The 18172-nt window shown below is 39.2% G+C and overlaps 1 long non-coding RNA gene across 1 annotated transcript; it reads right to left on the bottom strand.

Moving 5' to 3' along the window:
* Window positions 1-11004: 11004 nt before the first annotated feature.
* On the bottom strand, window positions 11005-17294 carry LOC144994153 (uncharacterized). Its single transcript, XR_013657580.1, has 4 exons — window positions 16645-17294; window positions 16367-16555; window positions 12348-12406; window positions 11005-11937 (listed from the first exon to the last, which is right to left on the bottom strand). It is a non-coding gene; the product is annotated as an uncharacterized LOC144994153 (long non-coding RNA).
* Between the last annotated feature and the right edge of the window lie 878 nt (window positions 17295-18172).

Below are 18172 nucleotides of genomic sequence, written 5' to 3'. Positions count from 1 at the left end.
ACTCGAATGAGGAAAACTAAGACTTACATGGATCTAGTCGTCTATAAGTGCATGAAATTGGAGCGGAGCAGCGAGGTTGCAGTTTGCTGTAGTAGCTTCTTTGTCACAACTATTTAATTCAAGTCAATTCAGTTTTATTTGTATAGCCCAAAATTACAACTAGGTAAGCTCAATGGGCTATACTAATTGTACAAAACATAAAATTAGTCATAAAATACAATGATGCCTCGTACTTTTCCCAGTTTCTAACTTCTACCAGCCTACTATCGACAAATTGTTATTGAAATTTAATTCAAACATGTTAATAGGAAGTTGCACGCATTATGGCAGATATGGCGGATGGTAATAATTATGACAGAATAGAAAAATCTGAATTTTTAGCATATCAATATTGATACAGTAAAGTATAAGTCTAAGCAGGGAGAACTACAAGCTTTTTCCAACTACATTTTTTCTCTGCACCAGACTAACAACAATTTGAACAAAGAAATGATCAGAAATGCAGTTTTAAGCTTTATTTTTCTTGTACATGTGCCCTATCTTGAGAAAAATACCACGAGAACAGGTCTTTAAACTGTTGCAAAAGCTCAAAGTCTTTTTAGGCTCAGACACTCCAGACACAATTGCAGAATGTAAGCAGCAGTGAACTGGATTCATACTTATATCATCTTTGGAAAAGCTTGTGATTTAAATCTCCTGAATGGATCGTGCTCAGAGCTTGTTTCACACATCATGCTGACGTGATTTGTGCTGCAGTTCAAACAAGAAGACTTCAAATGTGCAACTGTTTGTGGCTGTCCAAAGTTTAATATTTTATTATAATAACACCCCCCCCTGCGATGAAATGAGGGCCTTTCCAGGGATTGCCCTGCTTCACCCTACAAAGGCTGGTTTAGGCTGCATGACCCTCCACAGGACAAAGCAATGGATGGATAGAATCAAAACAATGTGGGCTTCAACTATTTATTGTTTCTTTTTCAACATATACCTTTCTCTTTTCAAAAATCTACAATAATTTGATAAATGCAAGAAACAAGTTATAGAAGCTGGTAAACTTTGATTCTCTTTTACGGCTGATAAACTTTTATTAGATGTGCCCGGAAAGTTACTGAGGTTATAAATGTGAAAAAGTTATGTCTTTTATGTATTTTAATGACTTTAAAATACAGTTTTGAAAAAGACATGCTAAGACTGGCCTCTTAATAAACAAAGGTTTTTTCAAAATGGAAACATTTTTCCATTGCAAATTACATCCACAGATGAGTCCCAACAGGAGGGCGGGACTCATTTGGAAAAAGGTGATGTAATGCACTCCATGTACGTACAGCATAATAATGATATGTCTTTCCAACTGTGAAAAAAAGTGAAAAAGAATCACCGGTTTAATTCTCCTCTGCCAAACAAAGCTCTCTTTGTTTCACACAGAGGTTGTGTGTTGGTGGTCACATGTGCGTACTCCTTTGTTAATGTGCTCAACCGAGAAGGACTTGCAGAGACTTTACTTTTTAGCCTCTTTCTTCTTTATTATAAATCAATAAGGCTCACCTAATGACATTGATTAGTGCTGAGAGATATGTTTCATTTTATAAATGCTTAAAAAGCATTAAGAAATGCTTGTGTGCTTCTGATTCAAAGACAGAGAGTGGGGATTGTCTCTGCTGCTTTCCACCAACATTGTATAAGATAGTGGCTTAACAGGATTAATTTTTGAGAATATTGTACAATTTTTGTGAAAGATAATGCAAGTAATTGAAGAAAAAAAACTATAAAGGAGAAAAACTTAAGTAAACCCTTTGGCCCTTTATGATTGTGTGACATTGGTTGCAATTCCATGGTTTGCTGTAGAATTATTTTTTTTCTTTTTTTCAATTTTCTGATCAAAAATTGTTTTGCTTTTTGGTTGAACTGACACAGCCACATGTTACTTTGATAATAGTTAGACAATTTGACTGGAGAAAGGCAGTTTGCCCTCTCTGGGTGGGTGAAGCAGCTGAGATGAGCTTCCTCCGTAGGATGGCTGGGCGAAACCCCTGGGGGATAGGGTGAGAAGCTTGGTCACCCGCAGAGAGCTCGGAGTAGAGCTGCTACTCCTCCACATCGAAAGGAGGCAGTTAAGGTTGCTCGGACATGTAGTCTGGTGCCTCCTGGACGCCTCCCTGGGGAGGTGTTAAGGGCATGTCCCACTGGGCGGAGGTCCCGGGGAAGAGCCAGGACACGCTGCAGACGCTAAGTCTTTAACCTGGCTTGGGAACGTCTCGGAGTCCCCCAGAGGAGTGGCCGGGGCTAGGGAAGTCTGGGCATCTTTGCTTAGACCTGGTCTGGATGAGCGGAAGAAGATGGATGGATGGGTGCATGGAAGTTAGGCAATTTTTTAATTCCATTTTATTACCATCAGACAACCTTAAATTCACAGACTTCGAGTTATTCAGACAGCATTTCCGTCTGTCTGCATGTCTCTCCGTTGAGCCAAAGACTAAACAAGGCAGTCACATTTACCATGTGGTATTATTTATTACAAAACAGATGATGCAAAGGAGAATCAAAGTGCAAGTAATTTGCTTATTAAGATAATTCTGATAATCTGATCAGGAGCTCATCTGCGTTATTATGACTAAACAGTAACAGATGTTAGTGTTTAGTCAATCTTTAAATGGGTTCAGCAAGTCTTGAACATCAAAACATATATGAATATTAAATACTTCCTCATATTGTTGTTTTTTTCTGGTATTTTGGCAGCATGGTACCACTTCTAGTCATTTCTCTCTCTTCATTTCATGTGCGGTTCATTTTAGAAAATGTTCCCATTTCAGAGCCACCATTACACAACAAAACGACAAATAGTTTTTCAAAAAGCAAAAAAAAAAAATTCATTTCCATCTGCTTTTTTGAATGACATGCATTCCTGTTTGTTTGGGTCTCCTGTTCACCTTTCATTTGTGAGTCATTGAATCTCTTTAAAAAAGAAAACAACAAGAGGTGAAAAAAGCTGAGGCCTGAAGGCACAGAGCTTAATGAGCTGCTCGGAACAAGACTATAAGACACAGGCGGAAAACAGACGTTCAGAGGAATGTCCTTACTGTGCAGAAACCTGCTAACAAATCCTGCCCTGCTCCAAAATATTAGTCAACACGAGCATCTGTACACAGAGACTGTACAGATGGGAGATTATTCACAGAGAATCAGACAGGGTTGAAGAGGACGTTTCAATAAATTTATGAACTGGATGTCTGCTGAGGAAATATTAACCGTGTCTGATTCACTGATTGGGATCAGGTGGGAAAAACCTGGCCACATGTCACTGCTTCAGACGGATAGGACAAAACAGAGACTGTGTGCTGCCTTATCCTCTCCCTTATCCCTTAGTGTACAATAAATGGATTTGATGAGATTGTATCTGAGTATAAAGGCTCTCACAACCTCAGTTTCTACTGCATTTCCATGCAGCCATCTATTCAATTTGCAGAAAATGCGTCAACAATGTGACAAGGTTTTGACATCTGCACCTTCCAATGCAATCAAACAAGACAAGAAAGCAGACATGCCTACGGAAGAAAAAACAAACCCACTGCAGAAGTTTAGATAGATTTCAATTCACAGTCTGTGTGACGGATCACGTTTCAGTCCAGCTGACAAATGGATGCATGAGATGAGGGTCAAAATGTAACTAGAATGTTTTTTTTTCTTCAAAAGGACGGTGAGAGGTTTGATGTCGGTGCGTATGGTGGAGTGGAACTGAGCTGTGACGGGTAAGCTGGAAAAGAAAAGACGGAGGTAATGCGATAGGTGAGATAACATCCGGATCACAGACTAAAATATGGCAAGTTACAAATTGAGAAATAAAGTTTCATAAAAGACACGATCAATAAAAACGAAAGTTATAAAATAACTTTTGCCATGCAAATTGTTGGTTCTGTATAAATCGCTAGCATATGTCTTTTTTTATCACAGTAATATGTTTTAGTTTACAATCAGCAAACCTCTGTGTTCACTTTGTCTCAGAGATTGTTCTGAGAAAGAATTGTTTACAGCTGTTCTGATAACATCAGCAAAACACATCTCTTTGCTCATGCTACAGCGTCCTGCCACCTCCAGGTCTGTCATTCTACAAAAATCTGACTAAGATGTAAGTTGTCATGACGAAACAGTGAAGGCCACATGAGTTCATTGTCTTGTATTTTGAAAGAACGATTATACTTTCTTTGCTTTTAAACATAAATGATATCAGACTTATTATATTAATCCAAATTTGCAGTCAAAGAAAAACACTTTCTTGTATTCAGTGAGATGAAAAAAGACAGGAATTCATATTTTTTATGTTTTGAAGGAGATTCTACTGTCCTGTCAGTCAACACAGAGTAGTTCTTTTTACTTTTTTGAGTTGTATTGAGTGTTAAGATTTGTACTGTGAACAAAATAATTTGCTTTTTGTTTGCTAATCTAAAAATAAGTTTTAAACTGCACTGTTCAGCTTTCTTGGACTATTCTATTATTATTATTATTATTATTATTATTATTATTATTATTATTATTATTATTATTATAATTAGACAAATTGGTGATTAAATATAATATTAACCACACAAAATGTTGACATGCAAACTGAATTCCCAATGTTGTGTAGTATCAGTGGAAGATAACATATTTGTGCAACCAAACAGAAGAGAGGAGCAACTTCCTATTGACACACATGTTGAAAAGTCAGATTTAATGTAATTAAATTGTGTGTTCTGCCTGTTGTTAATTTTTTTTTTCATAATACCTACATTTGGACCAAATTATGTGTTTTTGTGATTAGCAGGTGGGTGGACCCCGGTAGACTCAACAAAACTCCCACTTCACTCTGTTGAGCAAAGTGGGAGTTTGTTTTTGGGTGTAGTAAACCTCAGTCAATATGGCCGTGCCTTTGTAGATTTTTTTCACTGTTCAGAATCCCAGTGAATACATTTGTTACCACAGACATTAATACTCCGGGCAGTTAACCTCTTACTTCACTCGTTGGATTCTATGAGGTAAAAATACTGTCTGAATAGGGGGAGCACAATGACAACAACAACTCCAACTCAACATCATTTTAACCAGACCCACAGTTGGCATGGATTAGAAATAAAACAATACCAATAAAAAAATGGAATCCAGTAGTTTTCGGTGTAAAAACTGAAATTTTTACATCATTAGGAAATTTCTGACACCAGCCTCAAGTGGTCTATTAAAGAACTGCAAATTTGGTACTTCCTGGTTTTGCATCAACTTTAAGAATGTAAGCTGGGGTCTTGGTTGTCACACATAAAATATTTATGCTCAGTTTGAACCTTAATTGCATTCTAATGTGTTTTTCGATGTTACATTACAACGTCAGAGGGTCTATTTCGTGCTTTTCAGAGAAATACAATATCCACACTTGTGAAAATATATTACCTTTTGGCACACGAAAGATTATTTTTTATTAAAACATTTGTTGATTTTGCAGAAAAGTTCCAACCTGGAAGTAAGATGCCTGAAACTTGGAGGCACAGGCTTTCGCTCCTTGTGGGTGCCGCCCATTTCATGAAGTCAACCTAGCGCCGGTCTCGGCAGTGTTTCTGCATGTTGCCCACAAAAACAAACATCCAAACTTTCGCAGAGATAGTAGTGCATATTATGCCTATAAAAGAAAATTTTTAGCATCTTTACTGGATGGGGCTGTTCCTCACTTTCCTATGTATGAATATGAGAATCCACTAGTTATCGTGAATTGGGAGGCGCTAGTGCTCAGAGGTTTTTAGAGGAATGCTCAGAGAAGCGAGAATGGAACAAAATATCACTTTGGGGTTGTTTTTTTGTGAGAAATAAACACTTTAATACACTTTCACATTTATTTTGTTTTGACTGAGCACTTGTAAGTTTTCCAAAAGTTTGCCAACTCATCTGTTTTGCTTGGTAGTGTGGTTGTCTTAGTGAAAGAGTTATGTGTATTCATGCCATCTTTCTTTATCATTCGATCTTTATTCATCGATGTTACCTGTCGATAAGCCAGTGTAATTTCCTGTCACTAAGGTAAGGTAAACTGTGGATTCAACCCATGCAACAGTCACCACAAAACAACACAAAACACTGGAAACGTTTATTCAATGTTCTTCAAGATTTGACTGTTTGTTCAAACCTATGTTGTCTACACAAAACGAAAAAATCATAAATTATTTATTTTCATTAGGTATTCTCTCAAATGATATGCATGTCCTTTGTAAAATTTTGTAATTTCATCCTGTCCTTTTCAATTTCATTTTTTCACCTATAAGAGGACATCCTTAAATAAATCTTGTTTTTTCCTGATTAATGCTGTCATGCATGCATTGGTTCACTATGTTTTTTACCATCTTCTCATCTTGTCTCCCCCGGTTTGCTGTACAGGTATGACATCTTTGTTTGGCACATGCAGGCCTTCCATCTGTCTGCATGCTGTCTGCAGCTTGCGAATGACTTGAGGAACTAGGCGTTTGTACCTTTGTTACATGAGCCATTTTCACGTATGCTGGCTGTCCCTTCAGAGCTGGAGATGAAAGGGACCCAGGGCAGCTCAGTTAGCAGAGTTGTACAACAAAGAAACACAAGTGTGTGTTATTTGACTTGGATATAATCCAGATCTGTCTTCTATCATCATTTTCTTCCCCATCTTTCTCTGTTTGTTTTAAAATGATGGCAATATTCAGTTCATACCAGCTATTCTAGGCTTTATCCTAATATATATATATATATGTGTGTGTGTGTGTGTGTGTGTGTGTGTGTGTGTATATATATATATATATATATATATATATATATATATATATATATATATATATATATATATATATATATATATATATATATATATATATATATATATATATATATTTATGTGTATATTTTTTCATCCTTTTTTCCCTAAAACGTTTCCACTTGTTCTCACACTTCTTCCTAAATAATACGTTTTTATTTTTGACAAGGTTCCTTGTCCTTTACTTATAACTTTTTCTTTCTCAATACTTCACATCTTTGTGACCTTGATAGTTTTTATCCTTTCTTCCAGACTTTCTGTGCTGCAGCAGTGGTTGGTGGGGCCAAGCGTTCGGACTGGTTGACTAAAAGAAAAACAACACAAAGGCTGTCGTTCTTTCCTCCCTCTGGTTGGCATGCGTGGAGAAAGGCAATGGAAGACTTTAAGCATTTGCTACAGCTTTAGTTATCTAATCTGAGGAGAGGTGAGGTAGCCCAAAATATCACCTTTTGTTTTGATTAAATATTGCCCTTCATTAGTTTTGAAGCTTTTGCTCAGAACTGAACACATTCGAAAGATTTGTAAAAAAACCTGATCCCTAAAAAAAACTTTCTGCTTTTGTCCACTTGTCCCTGAAATTGTGCAGTAAGAATCATGGTTTGCATGCAAAGAGGAAATCTGTCTGCTGTTGCCCAAGACAAAGTCCTTGCCACAGAATGCATGGAGTTGGAAGCAAGAATGAAAACTAGAGCAGTTTTGGGTGGCCATGAAATTTACCCTTTTTTATGGTTGCTGACATCTCAGTTTAGCCTGATCTGTTCTCACTCTTTGCCTGGCAGTGATGAAGGCACAGGCCGTTTACTGTGGTGTAAATCACTATCATTGATCATAGCTGTTCTGAAACTTTGAAATTTTAGCACAGATTTGTTATCCAGACCAAAAAAATTAAATTGATCAAGTGCACTTGGGAAAACTTGAATTTTCAGCTGCAATTGTATACACTTTTGCTTTAAATCAACTAAATTTTGCTTTAAATCAACTAAATGTTTTCTTTATTTTATTTTTTCATTCTAACTAAATTAAAAATAATGAGCAAAAAATCAAAACTACAAATCCTCCCATACTGATTTTATTCTAATGTGACATTAATTTGTAAAAAAGTGTCAGGGATCAGTCGTTCCAGAGAAACATCAAACAGCTGCTTCAAGTAGATCAGCCACTCCATCTTCTCATCACACTAGTTCAACTTTCAGGAATCTTTGTCTCTTTTTATTGGAACAAAAGACCAGAAACACCTAGCATCCTCTTTAGGCCCTGCCCTGACAAGTACACTTCCCGCTCTGTGCAACACTTCACTGATCCTGCCTTTGTTTACTTTTCCATTTAAAAAAAACTTTACACCGAGAGCTATTGTAAGGCAACACCAAGCCGGGATTTTCCCGCTTCTGAAGTGCAGCAGTGGAACATTAAAAAACACTTTTTTGGCCTCAGAAATTCTTTTTTTTTTTTTTTTAGTAGCTGAAAGGTGTATTGTGAGGTATTCTTCAGGGAGCTTACTTTAATAATTGCTGAGCTGCTCTGGTTTATTTTTCATAAATAAGACATCAAGGGCCTGTGTATTAATCAAAGCATATGCAACCCTGTCACCCCCCTGTATGGAAAAACATCGTGGTCAGAAAAGGTTTAACCCCACTATGACCAGCTTTCATGTTGCAGCACACACGTTCTGTCTCTCTGATGTATGTGCAGCAGGGAACAGAGATTCACATACAAACATGTATGCAGAGCACACAGATTCAAGTGTTTGCTTACAGCTGCATGCTGCTGTGAAAGGAGCTTTGTGAGAATGCTCAACACCAGGTTGCGTTGCCTCCTCATTATCAGTTATGGCAAAATCTCTGAATGTTGCACTTATTTTTTTTTTCAAAGAAAATAATAAGTTTGAGCCCAACTGATGTTGTTTGTAGTCAAGTGATGACACAGTCAAGCATCTCCGTTTGGCCTTTTGCACGGACTCAACACGCGCCCTGCAATTATAACTTACTTCAAAGATATGACTCAGTCAAAGACAGCATTCATCCATTTATTTTGGCAAAGTCCATCCACTCCCCTCCTCTTGCCTCCTCACCTTTCCACCTTCCAAACCCCCCTCCGAGTTCTTCTTCCTCTTTTCCCACCAACCCTCAAGCTTGTTTAGATGAGCGATTAAGTGGAGAAACAAGTGCAAACGGAGTTTAGTTTGGCACACACCACTATTGACACACAGCGCACTAAAATATCTGCCTGTGCAGTTCCCCTCCCACCACCTAAATTTGGCTCTTGGTGGATGTCGGCAAAGATGAGGGGAGGTGTGGGTCTCCTGTGCCAAAACAGGGGGGCTTTAGTCCTGGGCACAGAGACAGTCCGCTGCCCCCTTCTCACCCCACCCCACTATAGCTGATCCCGAAATAAAACCCCAAAGAGCATGGGGAGCAGGACATGCTTCACCTCCAGCCATCTGCTCAACGCAAGCTATTAGATGTTTAATTAACTTGGGTAACTGATAGTTTACCATGTCAACAGAGGACTGTATCTCCCAGCATCAGCTTTTAAAATCTGGAAGCCTCTTTTAACCTCAGTTGCAAATTTAGAGAAGTCTTTATTCACAGAAAAACATTTTATTTTAACGTTTATGCAATCGTGCAGCAAATTTAAAGAACAAATAACACAGATTTTTAAAACTTTTTACCTAAAGTGGACTAGTTTTTATTAGAAAAAAACAGTTTGGAGCATTAACTTCACTTTAGAAGTTTCTCTTTACTGAAAGCATGAAAAGTGATCACATTTCAGCAGATTCCAGTCATAAATCATTTGCTGTGGCAGCCTTGTGCACCCCCATGTGTGTGTGTATGGAAGCAATTGATGGTTTTTTTTAATGCAAGTATTGCTGGGCATGTGGAGGTGTGTGCAGGAGAATCCGTAAATGTTTGTTGACAAAGTGATCCAGACACTTCAACCCCACTGGGCCAGATCTCCACCATCTCACACAGAAGAATCTGAAACATGATGCTGCCAGTTATGCTGCCAGAGTGATTAGGGGGACCTACCACGCTGGTGGTGTTACAGTTAGGCTCGGGTGTCCCATTCGTCACACCACAGCTTTGCTCCAGCCCACACCGCCCTGGACCGACACCCTGTTTGCAGCTCCGTCTCTGGTGGCTCAGGAACCTCTCTGTAGTAGCCAGTATGGCTCCCAAGGGCCCAACTTATCCATCCTTTTTGAGAGGCTCCTCCAACTTGTTAAAAAGCACAGACCTGCAGCAGTAAATCATCGAGGCGTCACACTCTTCACACACACACCTGGTGGGACTTGTATCCTCTGCAGAGCATTTATTGTCACACACTGTGCAAAAACGTGAACCTTTCTGTGTGGCAAACAAAGAGGGGATCTGGGCACATGCTAATGAATACCAAAACCACGCTCTTGCACTCTGTTTTGGCTTAATGACACATGCAGTCACACTGAACGGCTGAACATAAAGACAACTTTGTTGAAATACACTGTACTGCAAAATACCGTGCAGCACAGCCACAGAAGGAGAACAGGATGCAGATGTGAGCATAACCTCTCAGTATAGGTGGGATTTTCAGCATGCACTGGAATTAAAGAGCAGCGTGCTTGCTTTTACCAAAAAATGCTCATTTGAAAAATGAAGCAGTCATTCTATACTCATACTTTTAAAAATATATGCACAAGAGTTTGTCTGTTTTGTGATCAGTAACCGCACATGGATTAGAAATTGTTGTACTTAATTGTTTAACTTAAGGACCATGGACAGAAAATTAGACTTGTGCCTCTGGAAGGATGGCAGAATGGCATCCGTCATGGCCAACTCCACTTTGTGTGTTTCTGCTTCTTGCATAAATTTGAATCCAAAATGTGCCTTTAGTTACAGATGGGGGTTACAGATGGCAAAAAAAAGATAAATGAGCGAAAATTAAAACCTAGAAAGCTGGAAACAAACAAACAAAATAAAAAATAGAAATAAAAAATGAAAAGGCAAGAATGTGTCAAATTATTTTTCTATCAAGGATTTATAACATTGAGAAATATTTAAACTAACAAGCTCAGATAAATATAGCACAGGTGTGAACATAACTTGTTCAAATTGAACCCAAACTAAAACCGTCAAAACACAAAAACTGAAAGAGAGCTCTACAAAAATGAAAGATTTGTTATACAGTATATATAGGTAAATTTATTATTACTGTATATCTACATAGACCGTATATACATAACACGTGTTTTATAAAAATTATAATTTAAAAGTATATTACAGTCAGAGAAATATCACTAAGTAATGTTTTCAAGGACAAATCATTCATTGTTGTAAACTGTCAAAATACAATTTCCATTAAAAAAATCAAAATGAGTAACTTGCTTGTAATGTTTTAGAACAATTATGTAAAAAGAAACATTTTCTTGCACATTTCTTTAAGATTAAAAAAAGGGAAAGAGAAGATATTGTGTATTTCTAGTGGGTTCTCCAAACCTATTTATTATTGAACAATAAGAAAAGAACCACTAGGGAAATTCCTGTCTGACAAGTGCGACAGGTTTGAGCAAAATTGAAGAAAATTCATCAAATAACATGAATTATTTTCTTTTAAACCTAAATGTCACAAAGTAAACAAAGGAATTTGCCTGTATGGCAGTCGGCCTTTAACCCCTCACACCTGCCTGTCAGTCAGCCCTAAGGGCAACATTGTTAATGGATCTCCAATGGTATGTAGAGCATGAGCAGAGAGAAATCCTGCCAACACCAAAACAGAAGAAAAAAAACTCTATTTCAAGTATGCATTAGTGAGTCCAAATACCTAGGTGGTCCTGAAAAAGATTTAGGAGAGAGAGAGAACCAGGGAGACACCAGAGTACATGGGAGGACAGGAGCCGGGTGGGAGGAGGGAATTTTGGTTCTCTGTGTCAACAATAAGGAAATAATTGGCCTTTGGGCCTCCCTGCAATGGCCTAGGGTGTGACTACAATTGGGTGGGGAATGGCCCTGGCATTGCAAACAATTAAGTCAACAAGGGGGTCAAACTTAGAAGAGGTGGTGGTGGGGGTCTCCTTGGTCTGTCACTTTTGAAAAAGGATGCCTTTGTGCTGAAGGCTAACCCACGACACGGCGCAGGTCAGAGAGGGACACCCTTAACCAGGACTCTGTCTGGAGATGAAAGCATTGTGTGAGTGTGTTGATGACATGAGACCTGCAAATGCTGCAAATTAAAGGGGAGGAGTGAGGATATTATCAGAGTATTTATATGTTTGACAAAGAAACTGGCGTTGTTTCTAAAGCACTTCTTGATCTACATCCACATGTGTTTGTTCTTTCAACATCAGTCCTTCTCAACAAGTTTCCAGTCTGTGCTCAGACTCTGGACACTATCATTAGTCAGACTGCAGGGTGGCAGCTACCAACCTCTTTCTGACTTGAGCCCTCCTTGACCTTTCTCTAATGTGATAAACATTCCCAATCAATGGAGGAAACCGGGTGGAAGTGACCAGCGATGTGAACATGACCTCCCCGTTTGGCTTCAAACAGCCACAGATTCTCTGTTTACAACTAATTCTCACCTTTTCCATCTGACAGGCTGAACTCCAGCGGAGATGGAGGAAGGTCGACCGGTTCAAACCTGAAAGTTCAGCGAATTAGAACACTCTTTTTCTGTTGTAGTCTGAAATCTGGGAAAAGGGTCTATCAGTTTTCTGAGATTCTTTTTAAGTGGAATTAAACTTTTCCTTCCATAATTCCAACCAGAGAGTGCTTGACTTTTAAAAAGGTATAGGAATCAAATATACCCAATAAATGTGTACGTTAATATTGGTTTTGGCACATCAGGAAATAATTTATAGGATTAAAAATTACAATTTTTAAGAATTAAAGTGAAATTTGGTCCAAAAAACGCCAGTCACTTAGGGTACCTTAGTTGGATCTTATTTAATTTTAGTTTGTTATGTTTGTGAATTCATGACAGAAGTTCACCAACAAGAATAAACTGAAAATATGTTGCCTACTACTACATTTGTTGCAGTGAAATGACCATATCTGACACAGGGTGTCTTATTTTGAAAAAAACCCTCATGTGAGCCTTTGTGAAAAGTTACAAACTATTTTAGATTTAGACAAAAAAGGTTATTATGTTTAAATCTTGCCAAAATAATAGTTTATTTATGGTAATCATAATAGTAACAATAACATAGATACAAATTAGTGTCTTTTTACTGGGTAAAGTCAGACTTTGTGGCTCCTACTTTGGTTGTAGTTAGTAAGAAATCAACCCGTAAATGGCTTTAAAGTGTTCTAGGTTGAAAACCTTTGGTATATTTAAAAAAAAACTAAATTATAATTCAAATTTGACATACAGTTTTTAACCCCTTGATGACTATTGATCAATGTTTTTTGCTCCAAACTGACCTTCATTTTGCAACTACTTAAGAGCTAAACACATAAGTTATTTTTTTCATAGCTGGAAATAATTTCAGGTGACAAGATGTTGAAATAATCAACTTTTTATGGTCCATTTTGTGAAAGAGGATTGTTACAGTCTTTCTTACTTGTGGTTATTCAAACTCTTTGATGACAGAATAATTTTTTTTTAAATACTGGTAGTCTTTTTTTCTTTTTTTGAATTTTGAGCTTAAATATAACTGCGCTGCTCTCTCTAAGAGGGACCGCATAGCCAGACGTGACGTCTCGTCAGCGGCTCTGCGGCAGCATGAGTGTCAGACAACACAGATCTGCCCCACGCTGTTGAAGTTTACAACTCTGTGCACATCTTTAAACACTGTATAACCTATGTGTCACTTTCTCTGAGCAGAGGGCTGGAGGCGGCTCTCATGTTCCACATGAATGACTTCATGTAACAAGAGAAGAAAAAGAAGAAGAGAGTAAAAAAGTCCACTCTCACAGTGGTCCGGGGTTCTATTTACATCTTCCACGCTGACTCTGCTCTGCAGGAAGTGCTGGGACATTCTTACGTCAAAACAACCAATAAAGCGTAGCCTGTCTTCATTTTTCATGAGCACAGCTGTCTGAGTTTAACAATATCTTTTTGCAAGTTTAAGTATGTTTTAGTCTAAGAATTTATCCCCATGTAACCCTATCTGTGAAAGTTCATGCAGCTATCATGCACCCTCTTACTTTCATGCATCTTTTGAAAAAAAAAAAAACAGTTATTCAATTTAATTCTAACATTTTTCCTTTAACATTTATTTTAAAAGACCAAGGATTTAAAAAGCTATGATCTAAAAAGAAAAAAAGCGGGGTATTTGTGAGGTGCTAGTTGACCACAGTCATAAAGAAATGGGGGGCTGTTTTCTGATCTCCCTCTTGCCCGCTCCCCTGGGAAACAGGCTGCTGCTCAGACTGAGTTAGGCTCAGGTTTTGTCAACGGACATCAATCTCTCTTGTCTGTCAACCCTGTAACTCACAACCTCTGACCCTGCCCCACCCTCTCATGGCCTGGGTTTCAAGCCCCCATGGATGGAGATTGGGTGGCAGTGAGGTCCAACTGAGAGACAGTGGAGACAGTAATCTGGCCTGCTATGTCACTGCGTCTCAACTGTGGTCCGTGTTGCTTCAGGTCTGATCTCAACAAATTCAATTTCATGCAGTTTTTTTTTTTCCAGTTCCCATGTCTTCTTGATCTCTATATCTCCTGGTCATATCAGTTTGTTTCTTCTCAGTATCTCTTAAAGTTACAAAGTGTTCCCATCCATCTTTCTGCTAACAGCTGAACCATCTGTCAGTGAGTTCCTTTCGGAGGAAAGAACAGTGTTGTCATTGCACAAAGAGCATTGCTTGTCCTCCACACTTTAACTAAGTCTCGTCTGAGAGTCTGGGATCCTGGAGTCTGGGCTGCCGTGCATCTGTGTGTGGGACAAAGACAAACTGGAGAGGGCGTGATAAACCACTAGTGGCGCGGTTGTCTTACGGTTTCCCCTTGAAGTATCAGTCCTGGCAGGACACCGGTTGGCAGCTGCTCCTAGTCAAAGCCCCTCTTTTACCTAACAGTTGAGGTCAACAATTCACGGAACATCCTTATTCCATCACTGCCACATTCATCTTTTTCTTTCATCCAATAAATTTTGGAGCCTTAGCAAGGAGACTGTTACATTTTTTTGGGAGGAGTTGATACGGGGCAAACAGAAGGCAAACAGAGGTTACGAGGGTAAAGGGTATTGAGGAAGTCCAGCTGTAGATCTTCTCATGCCTCTCCTCTTTTTCGTCCCTCCATCACTCACTGTGCTTTGTCCATCAGCAACCTGAAGGCTCCAGATTAAAGAAAATACACCTTTAATGCCCTCTTCAACTGGCAAACCATTCTCAAAAGCTCCCCCTTTCCCACTCCATCTTCTTCTGTCCTCTCTTTCCCTCTCATACCCTCCCGTGCGAGGGATCCTGGCTCACTTCCATCAGCTTGTCTTTGGAACCTGTGAACTGAGCCTCGGAATGCACTCTGCATGCTCAAACTAAATGCTTTTCCATTCTTCTTTATTCCTCATCTCTCTTTATCCCCCCTTGGATTTGAGAATTCTTGTGACGAATATTGCTTTCCCATGAAACAGGTGGCAAGCTGTGCTACTCACGTGAGTCAAGACTGGCCCAAAACAAAAAAACGTTCTACACCTCATACTTTATTGCTAACATTTAAACCTAAAACCTTAATTATGCTATGACCACAAATTGCCAGGTTTACTCAGTATTTTGTATTAACCAGGGATTTCCAAGACGTTTCAGACATTTAAGTTGCTTTAGTTCTTAACTGAAGAAAGCACTGCAAACCGGTATGATAGGCCTTTTCACTGACAAACAAATCTCTGAAGCACGAGGCCCTACCCCTATGCAGGGACCCTCAACCATCATCAGATCTTCAAGAGAAGCTTTGATCCTTCTTTCATGTGATGGTCCATTATCACAGCTCCATCTTCACCAGCACCTGGGCAGATTACAGTAAAAGCTCACCAGCGTGTTATGAAAAGAAATGATCGACTTGAAGAGAAGGGTAAAGTGGAAGAAACAAAGTCCTTCTGCTACGTTCACACCGACCTCAGCAACGTGCGGTCAAGTGACCACGTCCAGTGAAAAGTCTATGTTAACACATGTATATGCATATTTTGGGCTTCCGCATTCAAAAGTCATGTGTTCAGAAGTAGCTACTCAAGTTTTAAGTGTGTTTTTGGGCTCTTCATGCAAAACGCATGGACATTGAACAACAGTACAGAATGAAAACTATATCCTATAAGTGCTTTCACTAACCTGAGTTAAGTGGGTTCTTGAACGCTTGCATGTGCCCAGTGCCAACGTAGCATTAGAGGTTAATTTTACATTTGTGAAATAAAAAAGACGAACAGCATTTATCACTAAAATATAATCTGTAATGCATCCAGACACACATGAACCTCCATGCTGTCTTTTCACAAAGAGATAGCGTTTGCTGACCCACAGGAACACAGAACTTGACAGCTGAGCATGGCAGCAGTGGGTAAGACATGCTGGCACCGCCACCTCCAGAACAGCCAAACTCGCGCTTGCCAGTTGTGTGAACGTCTCCTCAGACGCCAGCCAGCGTGTCCCCTGGGTGCCTCCTCACCTCTGCAGCTGTGGTTGAAGGAGATTTTGCTGTGGGACAGAGTCCTCCTTCATCACTTCAATGTGAAGATGGGACTGGTGCCCAGAGCGACCCTGCCCGGCCAAGTCTATCCATATCTGAGCCACAGAACTGGGCAGAACAGATAGGGGGCTTTGGTGCCAAAAGAGTATGATTCTCCATGAGCTAAACCTGTAAAGGTAAATATGAGGTCTGTGAAAAATCACACACAAGTTTCCATGCATAAGTGCATACACAAGACATATAGAAGTTAGTCTTACCCCTGAAAATGGCTGTTTGGAAATAATGCTCTCATGTTGGCCTTTTTTGAAAAAAGAACTGAGCTTTAGAGGCGAAGTGAGCAGTGTTCACATTTGTGGTTCCAACAGGGGTCTTTGAAGCACTGTTGTTCCGCTGACCATCCTTCCTTCATATGTGCAACCTTGTGGTTTGGCCCTCAGTTCCACAACCCTCCTCCCAGTCCTCTGCCCCAACTCTTCCACCACAGGTGAACTTCTTTAGCACGTGTCAATATTGGTATAGGATTATTTCTGGAAGTCCAGAGGATAAAATCTCTGTTGAGATCACAGAACTGACAGAAAATAATGAGGAAGGATCTGGAGAATCATAGAAGAGCCATTAAGAAATATTTATTATTTGCATGACAAACACAGATGATTTGACTCAGGCACTCTGTGGGCAGCTAAATTTGGGTGTAGTCACATGCTGCTGGGTAAACTCAGTCCTGGGATGAAAACAGAAATTGGATTGGTTACTTTGGGCTCCAGTACTCACCTTTGAGGAAAGGAATTGCTAAAACAGGGTGAATGGAATTAAGTCTTTCCACCCACAGGGAGGATACCTGATAAAAGGCTCCGCTTCTGGCACACCGGTAACAACTAAATGAAATTTGGCACTTTTTACCATCTGAAGAGAATTAAGAGGGACTCCTGGCTAGGTGGGCAAGTCATTCACATGGGGCATCAAAGCCCCCAAAGATTGAACTCTTTCCTCCTGCTGTCTAGTGGAAAATGAAAGGTAAAAATAAAAGAATGCGTGGCGCAAAGGATGACGTGTATCTTCATGATCTCAATGAGCTGGCCATGGATTGAAGTTTGTGATGGCTTAAGAGCAGCCAGCAATTAGTCACGCAGTCTTAAAAAGGTTTATGCATTTCATCCATGTCCTGTTGAATGATGTCAATGTTTTTCAAAATGAAGACAAGTACCATGAGTACAAACAAGTATTGCTCTTACAGTGTGACTGTTAGTCCAAGCTTTACAATTTTAACCTGGGGATCAGTAATGACCATGAATCTTTATTCCATTTACCTTGATGAAGTCACGTTTTCTGGTTTTAAAAGCTTGTTTGATTGCCCTGTGGCCCCTCGACTTAACACCAGCAGCCTGTGCACTCAACTGTGGATGTAAAATAGGCAGCTGCTATTTTGAACAGAAATATTGTCCTGCTTGACTTCAATTTTGACAGGTTCATTTAAATCCTCCAATGCTATTCTGAAATAACCAAAGTTTCCTCCTTTGATTTCACAGATTTTCTTTATCTTTTAAAAGTCTTGGTGGGGCTTCACGATGAGTTTTATTTGAAGACATTTAGCCTAAAGTCTGAAACTTTATGTTGTCTTTATACCTGCACAGACAAGCCACTGCATAATAACAAGCCAAATACAGTTGTAAAATTAGGATTCCTTCGGCTCAGACTAACTCTTAGAGTTCACATTATATTTGTTGACTTGTATTATATTTGTTGACTTCTCAAGCATATTTGATAAAATAGACACACATTTCATGG

Source organism: Oryzias latipes, chromosome 8, assembly GCF_053564925.1.
Source record: "Oryzias latipes strain Hd-rR chromosome 8, Olatipes_Hd-rR_3.1".
Lineage (NCBI taxonomy): Eukaryota > Metazoa > Chordata > Actinopteri > Beloniformes > Adrianichthyidae > Oryzias > Oryzias latipes.
This window is presented reverse-complemented; position numbering and strand designations above follow the sequence as displayed.